Source organism: Macrobrachium rosenbergii, chromosome 37 (genome assembly GCF_040412425.1).
Source record: "Macrobrachium rosenbergii isolate ZJJX-2024 chromosome 37, ASM4041242v1, whole genome shotgun sequence".
Lineage (NCBI taxonomy): Eukaryota > Metazoa > Arthropoda > Malacostraca > Decapoda > Palaemonidae > Macrobrachium > Macrobrachium rosenbergii.
The window spans coordinates 44,540,108-44,555,107 of NC_089777.1; the positions used below are offsets into that span (position 1 = coordinate 44,540,108).

Consider the following 15,000-nt stretch of genomic DNA (forward strand, 5'->3'; position numbering starts at 1 on the left):
ATATGTATATATATTATATACATATATATACATACATACATATATATATATATATATATATATATATATATATATATATATATATATATATATATATATATATATATTGTCATAAACTGGGAGTCTTGGTTGGGGAAGGATTGAACAATTTTAGAGCTGGTGACTGCAAAGGGACCAATTGCGCCCAGATTATGAACAAAGGAAAAGTTATTGGAAACTTACCTTAGATTTTCCTGGATTTATAATTAAAGGAGGAAGGTCGCCATTTGGAATTAGAATTCTTTTACAATTTACAGGGGTTTATTTACAGAAATGTAACAATGAAGCAAGGAGACAAACAAAAGTGGTAGCTGAGGGGCAGACTCATTAATTGGATACGTAGAACAATAATGCAGGAATTGGCAACAAGCAAGCTGATTAATAAGTGGGGCCAATGCACAATACAATTATTCCAATTACAATAAAAATGGTTCAGTCATGCCCTGATTACACTAAATAGTCTCAGTTAGATGCTGCAAAGGACTGAACTCCAGTATGGGGAAAATAATTCATATAAAATTTTGGTGAGGCCACAACGGATTTCAAGGACCCAACTACGACCAGGAATAATTTTCAGAATTGGAATGCAGTCAGAACTATCGGGCACAGAATGCGAAGGGCAGCTTGCCTCTCCTGAAAGAGACGTTCTAGATTAGGAACGACAGTACACACTGAAGGAATTTGAATTCCCTTATAGATGTTACTTTTTCACATGTTAAATATTAACCACTACATAGCCCAGCAGATAATTATGATGAAATCACGTAGGCACAATATGGGAATCGTAACTGTGTGGGCTTTTAACAATGAACACGTGATCGCACTCACACAAAGAGTAAATTTAACACTGGTATTGCTTAGCCTAAATTTGCCCTTAAGTTGCATGGGGAGAGGGATAAATGGATAATTAGCACGGGATCTCTACTGAAATTCAAGGCACATTAATGGCGAGATATGGGAGGCAGGTAGGACTCTTACAAGGAAGATTGCTTTGTGGAGGAAGGAGTTAAAGTTTAAAGAAATGGGAAATTCAAGGGGGTTTTTTAAGTGGAAAGGAAAGGGGCTGGCTATTGACTACTTGCAACGTACGAACCTTGTAGGACCATTGAGGGCGCCAAACAATAGTCTTGGCTGTCCGTCGAAGATAGTTCAACCAGGGGAGCGGGAAAGGATGGCGCACGTGCGTTCCTGACGAGGTCACAGGAGTCTCTGCTTGCTTTCAAAACACGGCGTCTTGATTTTCGAACTTTTGGGCCAACCGTACCTGCAAGGAGCCATACGCCAGCAAAAAAGCAGAGGAAAGAAGTTCTTAGGACTAAGTGCTTACAGATTAAAATCCTACCTCACCCCTACCCTCAATATGCCTGTTTGACCTTCCCCATACCTAAATGCTCCCACATCACGTGATGGGGGTGAAAAGGGGGTTGAGAGTGGGACCTATTGTTTCCCAGGATCAGGCGATGGCGGGGGTGTTCCCTACACTGCTATACACTGGTACTAACAGCCATGATCTAGTTCAAACTATGCTTGTTTCTGTCCGTCGCCCGCCAATTTTCCTGGCCCGACAGTCAAATGAACCGCTAAGCGCATTTCAAAATTATTGATACATGGGCATCTACATGAGGGAGGAATATATCCTTTACAACAATATATATATATATATATATATATATATATATATATATATATATATATATATATATATATATATATATATATATATATATATATATATATATATATATATATATATATATATATATTTATATATTGCCACAAAGCATATGAAGTCCCTGGTTATTACACAACTAATTACAGATTTCAAAAATTTACCTCACTTCAGCCAGATACCAGAACTCTCATAACAATAAGAATTATGGTTGAGTACTCTAAAGGCAATAGTGATCCCTTAAAAAGTTCATTAATCACATGAAAAACCAAACAAAGTTTATCAAGACTAGTGTGAGGTATCAACAATTAAACAAGAAATATACTAGAGTAAAAGGGCATCACTCCATCAAACAACCTCAATTGTTTCCCTAGTCGTAATTCACTTCAGCAAAACTAAAGGAACAAAACATTTTTTTCACTTTGCCTTATGCACACAATTAATCCTATTCACTGGTGATCAATAAATGAAACACTGTTTTTAAAAATTTTAAATGCAAAAATTTATTTTTAAATTCAAAATTTATAATTAGAATTCACAATCTAAAAAATTTAGTATTGCTTGAAAATAATTCAAAATTTAATTAATTCTTGAGTCAAACTACTAAACAAAATTAAATCACAAAAACTTTAATTTGTAAAGAAATTAAATAAATGAAGTAAAATTTAAACTATTAAGAATTATCCAAGATTTGAAAAGAAAATCTTAATAAATGAAAATTAAATCAAGTATGCAATGTCAAATTATCAAGAAATATTTAAAATCCTAAGTAAATAAATGTTAAATCATTAACAAAAATCAAGAGATTGCAAACCAAAGAACACACAAAAATACACAAAAGATTTATCAATAATAATTTCACTAAGGCAAAATTTCTCTTAATATACCTTATTATGCCATGGTAATAATAAGTAAAATTCACTTTACCTTACACAAGCTTGTGAAAACCTTTGTGTAACTTGCAGCTGCTTTGATTCACAACACACTTTTTTTGTCTGGTGCCGTTACAAATTTTTACACTTTCCCTTCATTCAGATCTCAAAAGCTATATGTAATACCAGTGAACACAAATATCCTATGTTAATAACTTCTCTCTTTTCAATGAAGAGAGAGAGAGAGAGAGAGAACCACAGCTAAATGGTCTCTTAAATAAGAATGAATAGATCTGAAGATTCCAGTAGGAAATTAAAACAATCATATGATGTCATTAAGGCATTTTGGGTATGACACAAAAGTTCTAGAAGGAAGCAATACATTTTGAACTGCAATCTTACAAAACATGACACAACTGCCATGAGGTTCAGTACAATACTTCCTCGTCTTTACAAGAAATTCATATGGAACACATGTAACATTACGAAATCATTCGTCTTCTTCTCGTATGTGACAAAGCATTTACAGAAATTCTAACATGACTTGATTGTTATTCTGGACCTGTCATCTCGTTAATCAAAACAAAGCGCTCTTTTATCTGAACTGATGACAACCGAAGTGTAACAAATCCTTCGTTTTATCTTAACTAGTGACAGGTGGCACATCTGGTCTAAAACTCAAATCTCTCTCTTCTGCCACCACGCTATTATCAAGAATGATATTATTAATTCTAAATTACGCTGTTAAGTTATTTAAATTACTAACTCTTTTGAGATCTGACATTACTTCTTCTTCTTCTTCTTCTTCTTCTTCTTCTTCTTCTTCATCTGGCTTTTATTCCCATTTTTGTAAAACTCAAATCTAGACCTCTTCTGCCTCGGCTGCCCTGCCTGACATCGCTTAGACCCCGTATGCTATTATCAACCCAACGCCCTTTCTTCCCAGCAGTGAGAAGTTATTGCGCGGGTATTAAGTTCTGAGATGTTTGTTATGTTTTTAAGTGGCTTTGTTTTATTTAATTTACTAATCCTCTTTTGCAAACCTATCCTGACATTACCCGGATACAAAGTGTCTGCCTCTCTGACCGATATTTCAACAATCACTATCTCGAGATCTGACACATAATCACTACATGATAAATGATAAATAGAAGAGTAAATAATATCAAAACTGTGGGATGATATACATATTACATGGTAACATCATGAAATTTATATTATATATATATATATATATATATATATATATATATATATATATATATATATATATATATATATATATATATATATATATATATAAATATATATATATATATAATATATATAACTATATATATATATATATATATATATAAAAATATATGAATATATAATATATATATATAAATAAATAATTTCATGATATATATATATATATATATATATAATTTCATGATGTTTGCCATGTAATAATTTTACAATTTAACCTGAGGAAATGCTTGCCATGAGCCACTTATAGACTCTAAATGAATGATTTCGTTACTTACCTCTATTTTTGTATGAAATCTGACTGCTGTTGATTCATGAAATTGTAAAAACCAAGGAAAAACGGGGAATTTATCTGAGCTGAGGGCTCTACTCACAAGGTATTTGTAAGTAAACACATTAGGGTAAGTTTAAAATTATGTGTATATACATGAATGTGCTGTCAGAAGATAAAATGGACTGATCAGGCAGGCAAGGCCTGAGAGGTTATTGATAACTAGGAAAACTTGTTGGTGGGATGTAGGGGGATCCTGGGCCACCTTGCTTTGGACACTAACATTCACTGGTGCATTTGCAACCCAAGCACTCCCACTCTAGGGCGGGGTAGATCACCGTTGATCTCTTCCACCTCTCACATCCCAGTGATCTCTTCCACCTCTCACAGGCACAGTTCTCTGCATTAGCATGAATAGAGAGAGAGAGAGAGAGAGAGAGAGAGAGAGAGAGAGAGAGAGATGGTGGTGCAACCTCTTACTCCTCTCTTCAGTCTCCATACTCGGTTGCAACTGAGTATTGGAGCCAAGGGGTGCCAAAGGGTCTGAATTGTGTTCAGACTAAGAATCTGTAGGTGCATATCTGTCTTCTCTGTTGAGAGGCTTGTCTGGTGATTGAGTGAGAGAGGATATGGCCCCCTTCTCGTTTGGAGATGGGATAGTTCATACCTTTGGTTAGAGTATCTACAGTGGATCAAAGATTTCCTCATCTACCTTTGCTGAGACAAGTATCTCTCAGTTCCTAATTTAGAATGCTATCGCTCAGCCTATCTCAGGTGTTAAAACTGAAGGGATGTGATTTCTCCAATGTGACAGAGTTACTTGTGCTTATGAGAAAAACTTTGAGCAGTCTTGACTTCCCCTGGGCTCTGGTCACCAGAGTGGGATGTGCTGCTATTGTTATGAAACCTTCCAGTCCCTCCCATACAAACATCTGTCATGTTCATAAGACAGTGATCTAACACTAAAGACAGTCGAACTTTTAGCTTTAGGATTGGTGAAAAAAATGTGAGAACTGTGTAGCCTGTTTCATCATCTTTGGCACCTGTAAGGGTGGGAATCCATCTCTTTCTCTTTTGTCTTGGAGGTTGCAACTAAAACTCATAACCCATCAGTCCTGGATGAGAGTTTCAAGAATATCTCAATTCTTTCCCTCCCAGACTTTGTTAGTGGAAACCCAGGTGAATACTGTTGTGCCCAGTCCACACGCCAAAATACTATCTGAAAAGGACCCCCTTCCTTGAGGCTAGAGTGTAGGAGGATTCTCGATTGTACAGGTAGGAGCAAGAAGCGTGTGTCTAGGAACAACCTCCTTTCCTTCTGGCTTGATGATGTTATCAAGCGGGCCATGAGTCCTCTTCAGCCAGAAGTTACAGGAGCCATTGAATCCCTTGGGTGTACAGGCAACTAGGAGCATAGCATATCCAGATGGAATGCAACTCTTTTCTAGCAGGGACTACCCCTTTTCAAAGGGTATTTCTTCATATATGACAGGCGATAGTTGTATCCTCGTGGGAACAAATAAAAAATTTTATAAGAAATTTGTATTTTTCATGTAATTTGTCCAAAGCAATCAGACAAACAGACATATTGTCTGATTGCTTTGGATTCTATTGTCCTCAAGATATCCCAAAAAAACTGTCAATGGCTTTCCATGAAGTTCAATGGAGGAGTGGCCTGTGAGCAATGAGGAATTCCTCAGATTTTGAGGAATTTTTTTTTATTGATTTGGCTGTCCAAAGATATTTGAAAAAGTTGTCAATGGATTTCATTGAAATTTTATAAAAGAGTCGAGACACGAAGTCCGGATTTTTTTAGTTTTCTGTAAAAGAAAACTGTTGAGATGGTTATTTGTCTGTCCGTCTGCATTTTTTTCTGTCCACCCTCAGATCTTTAAAACTACTGAGGCTAGAGGGCTGCAAATTATGTTGATCATCCACCCTCCAATCATCAAACATACCAAATTGCAGCCCTTTAGCCTCAGTAGTTTTTATTTTATTTAAGGTGAAAGTGAGCCATGATCGTGCGTCTGGCACTGCTATAGGTGCCAACAGCAGAGGCCACCACCGGGCCGTGGCTGAAAGTTTCATGGGCCGCGGCTGAGAATTTCATTGGCCATGGCTGAGAGTTTCTTACAGCAATATACACTGTACAGAAAGCTCGATTGCGCCGAAGAAACTTCGGGTCTTTTTTTACTTGTTATTTTTTGGATTAAAGTGTGTTCATCAATAACTTTAAATGATTAATATGCGAACTGAATTTCAGTTAAATCTTGTGGCTGGGTCTGCGGTAGGCCAAGGAAGATGTATTTGGGAGGATTGATTCACGGACAGTTACAAAGGCGGATCCCAATTCATTTTTGGTTTTTTTGTTGGTACTGAATAGTAACTTGTCTTCGCATTATGTGCTTACCGCTACTGAGCGACCTTGGTGACTGTTGCACAAACTGGAAAAGAAAATGTGAAAAATATGTGAATGATGTGAAAGGAGAGTGCGGGACGCATTTTTACTACCAGAGGAAACATGAAAAGAACCACTTGCCCGGAGTGTATTGGGGGACGAGGGCCTTAACATCAAGTGGCCTTCCCGGAGGGCTTGAGAGGCAGCCTCCAAGTGGCAGCCTATTTTATTCTAAATGCTGAAGTGTTTAGGGATGAAAAGGTGCGCTGGGGGGAAATAGGGGGAAGAGTAAAACAATAACAAGTTGTTTTTGTTGGTGTTTTTTTTGTTGTTGTTGTTGTTGTTGCCCTATCAGCGACGCTGTTGTTTTTCTTCTTCATCCCGGTAATTTCTGGTCTTTGGGCTAGTTTATACAAGGAAAGTAAAGATTTGTGGTGTTTCCTGATAGTGTACATTATTATTATTATTATTATTATTATTATTATTATTATTATTATTATTATTAGTTTTTTGTTGTTGTTGCTAGTGTTGTTGCTGCTGTTCCAACTAATACTCCCGCAATCGGACAATCATTTCCTGCCATTTTCCCATTGCATCAAACATGCCTCCCAAACTGCGCCAATGTAAAATCATTATGATTTTGCCCCACAGCGCGTTTTTCTCTTTTTTTCTCGCTCTCCCTTAAACTTGGGATTCTCAAACTTTCTCTCCCCTCCCGCTATACGACCAACGTATACACGCAGCTCATTTCACCTCATAAACCCTTTTAGTTGTGTAAACATGCCTTATACTGCAGCCATAGATACTATCACAGCACAGATTCCCGTGAACGTGAATGTTCTTGAAGCATTAAAGGAGAGGTAGATAGATAGTGGGAGAGAGACTGATTTGTTTGCGATATATATTTGTATATATATGTGTGAGTGTGTGTTGTAGATATATTTACACCTTACCATATAAATGAATATACTATATGTACGTAAGCGCAGAATGACCTCATAGGTCCCAGCGCTTGGCCTTTGGCCTAAATTATATATTCTATTCCATTCCTGTAATATATGTATCCAGTCTGTTATGGGTGTCTCATAAAAATGATGGCGTTATTCAAGTAAATTAACAGTGACATCGTACATTATGCATCAAGTAAGTTTTTGCTCTGCATTTTCTTATTCAAGATTTAGTAATAGTTAAATGAGAACTTCATTGCCTGTAGCTTATCTACATCACACAGAAAAAAACAGATATACACAGTGGATGCGGATAGAAATATATATATATATATATATATATATATATATATATATATATATATATATATATATATATATATATATATATATATATATATATATATATATATATATATATATATATATGTGTGTGTGTGTGTACATATATAGGGTGTCCATAAAATCATGGTGCAATTTAATATACTTGAACTGTAAAAGAAAAGAAAGGTTGATATCTCTAGTTTTTCTGTTCTGAAGTTTTATTTGTTATTTGTTTCTATACTAGTTAAGCCAAGACTCAACAGCAGCTCTGAAAAAAAGTCGTTTTGAAGTTTCAGGAATTGTGAATATATATATATATATATATATATATATATATATATATATATATATATATATATATATATATATTAAGAATAATGGTAGATCGCTAATTGAAAGTTCCAATCAGTACACGATTCTGCTTTATTGCACGCAGATTATGGCATTTCTAATAATAGAATACTGATTCAGCTCTCAATAAAGAAAATTACTGATAAAATTTATAGCACAACGGAGAGCTAATTGCTCGAGTAATACAGATTTTGGTACTTTTAGGACTTCACTACATTTGCTTGATTCTTGCAATACTGCAACGTTGATAAATCTGCCGCAGTAGGGCAGATTTCTCCAGGCAAGGTGGATGTTCAGGGAACGAGGGTGAACAATATAACACGTGTCTGGAAATTGCATAATCCCAGATAAAGCTTCGCGGAAATGTAGGTTCTCTCAGTAGCAATTATCAGCACATGGGAGGAATAACTTAAGAGTTCACTGTGAGCAAGGGACAATTAATTCACGAAATTAATCCAGACAGTGAAGTACTGAAACACTGGTAACTGGATATCAAAGAGTATTTATTGGAGAGAGGAATTAGGAAATGTAATGAGTTTCAGTAGAAGGAATTCAGAACTGGTAAAACTCTAATGCCAACAGACTTACCATGGGTTGCCTTTGCAATAATGGCTGGATGATCTGCAGTGTCTTCCTTTTAGGCCTCACTAAGCCGCTTGTGGCGTAGGCCGCTCGTAGCCTATGCTTCCAGTTCACAGAAAGAGTCCCATGCACGTGACATGGCTAAGGAATTACAGCAAGACTTCTCTCGCTGATTGAATGGCGGACTAAGTTAGACTGAGAGTGCTCACAGGTCCTGACCTGCTTATATGACTGTCGATTTTTCCTTAGGGGGGTGACAGGGTTTCTTTCAAAACAAGGGCATCAGTACAAAGCTCACACAGTAGGAGGTAGATAAAAAAAAAAAAAGGATTAAAACCTGGGACGTTCGGTTTCCCTGGTGTTAAGCACTCCCTAGTCAATAATTTTATTTCCTACCTGGAAATGACACACCTTAAAAGTTCCCTTCCACACTTCTGTGTGTAGGCTCTGGGTGCCCACCCTTTAAAACACTGGACTACACTAACACTAAGTAACACTAAGTAAGCAAAGAGACGATGGCGGCGGAAATCGGTAAGAACACGCACGCACACACACACACACACACACACACACACACACACACACACACACACATATATATATATATATATATATATATATATATATATATATATATATATATAATACATAAGGTCAAATATGGTCATAACCTCTTACCATATCTGTTATAGGGTCAATGACGTAATTAGCTTGTATCTCGAAAGGAATCACGGTACCGTTGGCCAGCGTGAGACTGAGCTAAGCACAGTTCTCTCTCTCTCTCTCTCTCTCTCTCTCTCTCTCTCTCTCTCAACCTTTCTCTTTCTTTATTTGTATCCAAGTCACTAACTGAACCAAGGAAGAACAGCAAAAACATGTCAACAAAAATATAGTTTATTCCATAGTCTAACATACCAAATGGTTTGGAATAAAAAAAAAAATGCAATGGGGATATCTATATCCCAGAAATGACAACCCAAAAAATTTCCAATTAATATATAACATGGTGCTATCAACTTCAACTAAAGAGTCAAATGAGTCTAACACGACCGATATTACGATAAGTCACATTTCCTTCCATTTATTTGACTTCTGTTCAGTACATCTGAGGAAATAAAAGAAAAAACAGAACTTTTAAAAAAAAAGTACAGAGATAAATAAATGAGGGATATCTCCCACATTACTAACCCCCTCCCCCCAAAAAGAACACAATAAAACATGGCAAAATGAAAATTCAGGAAATTCAATAAAGATTAATGAGACATAGAAAATAAAAATAAATGGAGAAAAAGGTATTCAAAGCAAGGTAACAGTGCAAAGAACAGTACATGTTAAACAAAGTTATTAAAACCCGTTCGGGTTTTTGAAAAACAAAGTCTCGGTTCACCTCACAGGCAGTACACAAAGTCTTCCAGCAAAGCTGATCTTTCACTAAGTAATCAAGACCCGAATGTCTTGCCTGTACTCAAAATGGAAAATTCACACTTACTATGACACGCCCATGAGAGCATACTCGCGAACGAACACTTCTCTGGAACTTGACGACTTCCAGTTATTGGAACATTCCGACATGGCCAGAACATTACCCAAGGAACGATGCCCTCTGTCACCATGGGAAGCGAGACTGATGATGGGGCTTTGTCAGCACTGACTTGCGAATACTTAGGCACTGTTTTGCCGTTACACTTGCCCAGAATATCTCAAAGAATGCTTAGCTAAAACATAGCGAATATATATTATACTTAAGCTTTTCATATATATATTATATATATATATATATATATATATATATATATATATATATATATATATATATATATATATATATATATATATATATATATATATATATATATATATATATATATATATATATATATATATATATATATATATATGCATATGTATATGTATGTATGCATGTATATAGGGTGTCCATGAAGTTATGGTGTAATTTAAAATACTTGTAGTTTGGTAACTATACATGATAGCATTTATCTGTCAAATGAAAAGAAAGCTTGATATCTCTAGTTTTTCTGTTCTGAAGTTTTATTTATTATTTGTTTTATCAAATATTTTTCACAATTCCTGAAACTTCAAAACGACTTCTTTTCAGAACTGCTGTTGACCCATGGCTTTACTAGAAGAGAAAGTAAACTTCGTTCTTTGGTTGGCTGAGCTAAAATGTACTGTCGCTGTTCAAAGGTTAACAACACAGTACAATACAGAAGCAACACACAGGAATTGCATAGCAAGGTGGATGAAGAAATTTAAGGAAGCAGGTTCTTTTATTGATAATCCACGATCTGTAGACTGTGTTGATGCAAGAACTGTAGCATCTGTAGAGCAGTCCTTTGAAGAAGTCCGAGAAAGATTCGAAGAGGAGGAGCATCTTTGGAGATGATGCTTTCAAAATCTTCTGTCATAAGATTCTGCGGAAAAAACGTGAAATAAAAGAGTACAGAATCCAAATGCATCAAATGTTGTTAGAAGAGGATTACCATACACGACTGACTTTCTGTCATCAGTTCAATGAAAGAATTAGGGTATTACTGATTATGCATTTTTCAATAATTTAATGTTCTCTGACGAAGCAACATTCCACATTAGTGGCAAGGTCAACAGGCATAATTGCCGTACGATTTGGGGACTGAAAAGCCACGTGAGTCTGTTGAACATGAAAGAGATTCTCTCAAAATTTATGTCTGGTGTGCTTTGGGAAAGAATCGAATCGAATTGTTACCCGGATTGAGGTAAAATTGGCACATCGTAGAAAAACATACATCCCTAAATGTGCCTCCTGTAATGCTTCTTTGATTTCCTTTATTTGGATTAACAGATACCGTACTTTCAGTGATGATAAACTATTGCTGTATTATGAATGGAAGCCTATGGTGATTTTACCTCACACTAGCCATGCACACTCATAATATTCTCAATAAAATAATAGGCCGATATTCGAAGTCTGAGCCCGACGACGTTTAAACGGTTTTCTGGGTTTGTACTCATTGAACTGCCGAGTGGGATAAAATGCAGGCGCGTATTTAAAAATCGTTAGGATGAAGTACTCCCATTAGCATCACTGAGAGAATTAAAATCATGTGACTGCATTTTGAATGCTTAGCTTCATTTCAGTAGTCTCACATAGGATAAGTGCATTGATAATATCATTTTTCTTTTCAAACAAATAATTTTGCAACACTTTTTACATCGATATACACATTGTTTCCATAAAATATAGGCTGCCTTTGCTAATAGTGAGTTCACTTACGATCCCCGACGGAATTTCAAAGAGCTGGTGTAGCTTCTGTCCGACCCACTTGTATTCACAAGACTTGATTTTTACTTTCAAATAACAGGTAATGTAAGGAAAGTTATCAGTGAGATCTGCATGAATGAAAGACATTGACAAGACGTATGCAGCATTCGGACTGGAAACTAACTAATTTTGTTAGCTATAATGGCTTTTATCAATTAAAGAAAATGAATGAAAAAGGCGTAGGTGAAATACGTTAGACGGGATACACATACTTTTAAGAAATTATTATTAACCTATGCAATGACTCGATGTAGTCAAGTCTTCGGCATATTTACAATACTTTCAGACATTTGGAAGAATGCTGGCGTAATATATATTGCCTATTAAAAACAAGAAAATGTACATTAAGTGAGTACACTGCCACATTAGGATAAAAGCTAGATAACTTCCTGCGGCCCGCCTCCGTCTCTAGTTACACGTATGCGTCACCAGTACTGCGCTTAGTTTTTAAATCGTTATATATAGCCCTTGTATATCCGTAGTAACCGAAATGGACATTTATTATTAAAGCTGTTTTTGCATTATTCATTGTGTGCAATCTTGTGCCTTGGTAGGAATTCAAAGTCTGTTGGAACATATTCGAATAAGATGGAATTAAGCCAGTCAGCAGCCTATATCATCAGCATTGTTGACATGATGGGGTGTTTATTGAATACGGTATTTTGATGACAGATCAACTGACACCGACTCTAGCCCTTTATTGCTCGCACATACTTTCATTGTTCAAAAAAGTATTCCTTTGATTTTTGGACTTACATAGTCTAGTCAAAAAGGTATAAATCATTTACCTAGCAATTTAACTCAGTTTTCACAATTATGCAATCTTGTGACGATTTCGTGATGTTGGTCCCCAGTACTAGATTTATTTCATATCTGGTACACTGAAAGGGATAGCGTTCTTGCCAGGAGTGAACATTAGCTTGACAAAGCAAACGTAAATACATTTTAGTTTCATGTGACAGCTGAAAATGGAAAATATAATATATTCAGGAACAAAAGTCACCCGCTTTTATAATGCAAGCAAAAAAAAAAAAAAAAAAAAAAAAAAGAATTTTCAGATCCTCTCTTCATATCAGAGACAGAGAGAGAGAGAGACTTTTAGATATGAAATTGAAGGAAACAGTATTATTGTTTCTTTCATCTACAGTAGACACAAGTTAACATTACATATCATACGCCTGATATTGTGCGGCCGTTACATCCAGGTCGTTTGCAGTACAAGCGAGGATTTTTTGCTTCTGGCAAGTGATCTACTTTGTCAAGTGTCACATGCATCTGTGGTTTGACTTGACTCATCTTTTGCTGTCGCTTCTTGAGTGGATTATTTGATTTCTCTTTTGAATATGTATGTCCTCTTTTAGGCGTACATTTCCCCCCTTTGACGAGTGACCCAGACAAAGACATCCTGAAGGTCAGTAAGGAATGCCATTTCTCCTGTGGAACACTTTTGGCTTCGTAATCTCTTCGATATAACAACCAAGCCTGATTGATAATCATATCAGTCATGTAAAAAATTAATCTATGATAATATTTCCTTGGTCGAACTGGGATTCTGTACAGTGATAAAAGACAGTCAGCCAGATCTACGACCCCCATGTTTTTGTTGTACAGTTTTAATGCTTGGCTGTGGAATCTCCACAACTTTCTGCATGCTTTTGTCATAACGGCGTACGGTATGAACTGGTTGACTTTCAGCAAAGGTGGAGAGCATGGCCACACCTTTCTTATCAAGCCATTTGACCACTGTTAGCTGACTACCATATCCAAATGACTTCCATTCCTCAAAAGTACCTCGACCTTTCTTCTTCATATCATTATCTGTTGCTAACTTTAGACCTGGAAGTCGACATGGCCTAACTGTCCCACAGCAGCAGATTCGTCTTTCAGCTAGATGTTTTTGGAGTGAAACAGAGTTAAACCTATTGTCAAAATATAAAAGGTGATTTCTATTGCTCTGTATTGTTTCAGCCAAGTGCAAAACAGTGTTTGAATTTGCACCGAAGTCTGGAATATCTTCTTTATTCACGGATTGAATTGACCCTGTATAAGGAATGAAATCATGAATAAGACCCCCACTTTATGGGTTTCATAGGTAAGTATTGTTTCCTGGTATGTCTTCCTTTGAAAGGCACCATCTGCTCATCAGTGCAAATGTTTTGTTGCACTGGAATTTCTTGAAACTTCTTTCTCAAGTGATCTACCATTGGGCTAACCTTGAAGAGCTTATCATTGTTTATTTCATCATTGTTATCCCTGATGTGTAGAATTGATTTTATAATCTCCCATCTGTTTCTGCTCATGACCATAGCAGTGTTATCTCTGCACCTTCCAAACAATTCCCCAGACTAGTGCAAACGTGTTTGAGTAGTTCGAATTATGGTGAAATGAATAAGTAATCCTTTCCATTGTTAAAGTTCCTAGGGTAAGAGTTAGTGGTTTGTTTATATTTTTCTGGGAAGCAAAGAGATTCGAATGATGGACTAAATCATCTAAGAACTCTGAAGCGAAAAACTTCTTGGAATACCACACTGCATTTCCTAAATTTACATAAGAGAAACTACACTCTGAGGCTTCAACATTACTCGGGATGGAAGTTGACATTGGTGATGGTAATGTGCCGTTTTTTTTTTTTTTCCACAGAATTCGTCTTGAGGAAGGGGATGTTTGGCTAGTAGTAGTCCTTGAGAAAGATGGTGTAAGTACAGCAAGATCTCGAATAATCTCCAAATTATCAGGGAAAATTTCAATGACGACACTATTCTTCATTGATGTTTTCATTAGTAATCTTGTCTTCTACCACGACTTCATCAGTACGGTCATATGGTACATCTTTGAAAAAGGAATTAAATCAATCAGTGACAAGGACGTATTAGACTGAAATCTATCAATAATCGATGGCATGACTTAATGATATTCATATGTGGTTCAAAAACTACAATGTAAAATTTGTCCTAGTTATTTCTGCTTTATCAATTTT

The 15,000-nt window shown here is 36.0% G+C and overlaps 1 protein-coding gene and 1 pseudogene across 4 annotated transcripts in view; one reads left to right on the plus strand and one right to left on the minus strand.

Annotated features, from left to right (window-relative positions):
* LOC136825538 (uncharacterized) overlaps positions 1–15,000 on the plus strand; it is an 841,925-nt gene that overhangs the window by 250,726 nt on the left and 576,199 nt on the right. The window lies entirely within an intron of this gene.
* Positions 13,481–14,624, minus strand: LOC136825224 (piggyBac transposable element-derived protein 3-like; annotated as a pseudogene).